This window comes from Muntiacus reevesi, chromosome 2, assembly GCF_963930625.1.
Source record: "Muntiacus reevesi chromosome 2, mMunRee1.1, whole genome shotgun sequence".
In the NCBI taxonomy this organism is placed as follows: Eukaryota; Metazoa; Chordata; class Mammalia; order Artiodactyla; family Cervidae; genus Muntiacus; species Muntiacus reevesi.
The window spans coordinates 4,769,932-4,774,253 of NC_089250.1; the positions used below are offsets into that span (position 1 = coordinate 4,769,932).

The window sequence follows — 4,322 nt, forward strand, 5'->3', positions numbered from 1 at the left end:
CTTAGGTCGGCTGCGATGATGCAAAAGCAGCCACAGGCAATATACAAATAACAGGCATAGCTGTTTTCCAGTAAAACTTGATTTGCACAAACTGGTGGCTGGCCCGCGGGTCATGGTCTCCCTGCCCTAAGATTGTAGGTGAGCAGATTCCCTGGAAGTAGAGCCTGAGACAAGGATTCAGCGCTGGGCGGTACTGGGGGAGGATTCTTTATAAGGGAGCAGAGGGAAAGGCAAGGAGATGAGCAGGGACTGGGCTTCAGGTAAAGTCCGACCCCGGCCTGAGTCCTCGGAGGAGCCCTGCCGCAGAACTGTCCGGCCTTGAGGTAATGGGCTGGACTGTTACAGCCCACCTCAGTCCCCCCAGGCTCCGGGGGAGGTTGTGGCGTCACCCCTGACGCGTTTCCATATCTGGGCAAGGGCTTTCAACCAAGGACAACAGTTAGTGAAGGCTGGAACTGTGGGCTGTTGGCTGCCCACCCCGCAGACACTCACGAGTGATAGCACGAGCTGGTAGAGGAATCTGGTCCAGAACCAGCAGTGTTCACACAGCACGGGTTCTCCCACTCTAACATGTGGGAGAATATCCTGGAGGGCTTGTTAAAGCATCAGTTCCTGGGCTTCAACCGCCGACATCTGCTTCAGCGTCTGGGGTGAGACCCAAGGATTCACACGTCTAAGTCCCCAGGGGACCACACCTTGAGCACCACTGTATTCCAATATTAACCCCTTGCGTGCAGAAAGCTCAGATGATCCAACTATGCCATTATGGCTTCCAATGACGGTCTGAAGGAGGGGAGGAAAAGTGTAGGAAAGAAAGTGTAGGGAGAAAAGTATAGGAAGGAAAGAGTTTTGCAAGTGGTTTATATTCTCTCCTCCTCTGATTCATCCTTTATTCAATAAATCTTTCTTCTGGGATAGATTTGTAGTATACTACAGGGATTTAGTGAAGCGATTTATAATATTATTTAAAGAAAAGTTAAGAATTCTTTCTGAGTTATTATTATCTTCCCTCTGACTGCTGACACTTTCTATATTCTATAACACCCTTTAGATGATAAATTATCCAGAAGTACAACTTTTAACCAGAAGCTGATCTTTATCATCCAGCTTGCATGATGCCGGGGCCAAGGCAGATGATAAGATTATCCCCAGGGCTTGCTGGGACAGCTGCCTGAGCCGTCAGCGCCACTGACAGTGGAAACCGAGAACACAGCTGCTCTAACCACACCTTGTGCAGGTGGAAACAGAGCTGCCTGTGACAGCCAGCACCCCCTGGGGCAAAACCACAAACCACGGGAGGAACACCGGGTGCACACCTGTGTACCTCAGTCCTCTCACCTTGAATCTGCTTGCCTCCCGTGAGCCCACTGTTGGCAGCATCCCAAGATTATCAGCTCCTCTCTGAAAGAGGCAAACGATGGCAGGGACTTCCCTAGTGGCTCAGATGGTAAAGCGTCTGCCTGTAATGCAGGAGACCTGGGTTCGATCCCTGGGTTGGGAAGATCCCCTGGAGAAGGAAATGGCAACCCACTCCAGTGTTCTTGCCTGGAGAATCCCATGCACAGAAGATCCTGGGGGGCTACGATCCACGGGGTCACATCGAGTCAGACATGACTGAGCGACTAACACACACAATGGCAGAACTCCTGACATTTTCCAAATTATAAACCTGCTGTGTATTCAACCTCTCTTTATTTCTCCATTTTCATCTTAGAGAAACTCCACGGCTGGGTTTCTATCAGAACAGAACTGAAAAACTTCAGGATTGGAAGGATTATTAGAATTATCTGGGGCACTTGTGATATCTTAACATATCAGAATGACACCTCAGTTTAAAGTGTGACCAAATAATTTGTTCCTAATAACAAACAGCAACATTTTCAAATAATTCACTTTTTTAATGACTTGGTGAAGACTTGAGTTACTTTTATAATGTCAATGTCATGCACATACAGTCCAAAAGTTTCTTCAGCAAGTGAGAAAATCTTGATAATAAAGCTAACGTTTCTGGAATTGTGTATCTCCCTGCCTATGCCTATCGGGGTGTTTCAGCTGGAAATATCAAAGTGAGGTGAAGTGAAGAACTGCTGTTCTGTGAGTGAGCTGTTGAACTGTGAGTTAATAACTGTTGCTACAATCCAATCAAAATTTCATGTGGGCCATAACATAAGACACACATGGAATTTTAAAGTTCCTAGAAGAATAAACTGGTGAAATTGACTTTAACATATTTCATTTCACCTAGGATATGCAAACTATTATCATTTCAATACATAATCAACATAAAAAAAACACTAGACACTTTACATGACTTTTTTCATACTAATGCTCTGAAGCTTAGTGTGGGTTTTACATGTAGGGCAATCTCAATTTGGCCACATTTCAAGAGCTTGTTGGTCATACAAGGCTAGAGGCTATCTATAGGACAGTGTGGGTCTAGCCTAATCGTTTTAATTCACGGCAAAAAGCAGAATCCCAAGGCCCAAAGTGACCTTCCCAAGCTCATGAAGTGATCACAGAAGAAAAGGGAATTTAACCTATGCCCGGTCTATCGCACACCAGCAAATCACAGCACCTGAATCATCCAGAAATTGACATTTCCCTCCTCAGTTCAGTTCAATCACTCAGTCATGTCCAACTCTTTGTGATCCCATGGACTGCAGCACGTCAGGCCTTCCTGTCCATAGCCAACTCCTGGAGTTTACTCAAACTCATGTCCATTGAGTCGGTGATGCAATCCAACCATCCCATCCTCTGTCGTCCCCTTCTCCTGCTTTCAATCTTTCCCAGCATCAGGATCTTTTCCAATGAGTCAGTTCGTCACATCAAGTGGCCAAAGTATTGGAGTTTCAGCTTCAGCATCAGTCCTTCCAATGAATATTCAGGACTGATTTCCTTTAGGATGGACTGGTTGGATCTTCTTGCAGTCCAAGGGACTCTCAAGAGTCTTCTCCAACACCACAGTTCAAAAGCATCAATTCTTTGGCACTCAGCTTTCTTTATAGTCCATCTCTCACATACATACATGACTACTAGAAAAACCATAGCCTTGACTAGATGGAACTTTGTTTGGCAAAGTAATGTCTCTGCTCTTTAATATGCTATCTAGGTTGGTCATAAATTTTCTTACAAGAGTAAGCCTCTTTTAATTTCATGACTTCAGTCACTATCTGCAGTGATATTGGAGCAAAATAAATAAATAAAGTCTGCCACTGTTTCCACTGTCTCCCCATCTATTTCTCATGAAGTGATGGGACTGGATGCCATGATCTTAATTTTCTAAATGTTGAGCTTTAAGCCAACTTTTTCACTCTCCTCGTTCACTTTCATCAAGAGGCTCTTTAGTTCTTTTATGCTTTCTGCCATAAGGGTGGTGTCATCTGCTATCTGAGGTTATTGATATTTCTCCCGGCAATCTTGATTCCAGCTTGTGCTTCCTCCAGCCCAGTGTTTCTCATGATGTACTCTGCATATCAGTTAAATAAGCAGGGTGTCAATATACAGCTTTGATGTACTCCTTTCCTGATTTGGAACCAGTCTGTTGTTCCATGTCCAGTTCTAACTGTTGCTTCCTGACCTGCATAAAGGTTTCTCAAGAGGCAGGTCAGATGGTCTGGTGTTCCCATCTCTCAGAATTTTTCACAGTTTATCATGATCCACACAGTCAAAGGCTTTGGCATAGTCAATAAAGCAAAAATAGATGTTTTTCTGGAACTCTCTTGCTTTTTTGATGATTCAGCTGATATTGGCAATTTGATCTCTGGTTCCTCTGCCTTTTCCAAGACCAACTTGAACATCTGGAAGTTCACAGTTCACATATTGTTGAAGCCTAGCTTGAGATTTTTGAACATTAGTTTACTAGCTTGTAGATGAGTGCAATTGTGCCATAGTTTGAGGATTCTTTGGCATTGCCTTTCTTTGGGATTAGAATGAAAACTGACCTTTTCCAGTCCTGTGGCCACTGCTGAGTTTTCTAAATTTGCTGGCATATTGAGTGCAACACGTTCACAGCATCATCTTTTAGGATTTGAAATAGCTCAGCTGGAATTCCATCACCTCCACTAGCTTTGTTCATAATGATACTTCCTAAAGCCCACTGGACTTCACACTCCAGGATGTCTGGCTCTAGGTGAGTGATCACACCATCGCTATTATCTGGTTCATGAAGATCTTTTTTGTATAGTTCCTTAGAACTATACAAAATTTCTATTAAAAAAAAAAAAGTTCTGTAAAAGGGACTACAGTCCCTCCAAGAAGCTGCATAAGAACTTGACCTCAGGGCAATACAGGGTGTTGGTTCAGAAGACAGGCTCTGGGACAGA

General features: G+C 44.1%; 1 non-coding gene across 1 annotated transcript; it reads left to right on the plus strand.

Annotated features, from left to right (window-relative positions):
* The first annotated feature begins 1,429 nt into the window (after positions 1–1,429).
* TRNAY-GUA (transfer RNA tyrosine (anticodon GUA)) lies at positions 1,430–1,501 on the plus strand. Its single transcript has one exon. It is a non-coding gene; the product is annotated as a tRNA-Tyr (tRNA).
* The last annotated feature ends 2,821 nt before the right edge of the window (positions 1,502–4,322 follow it).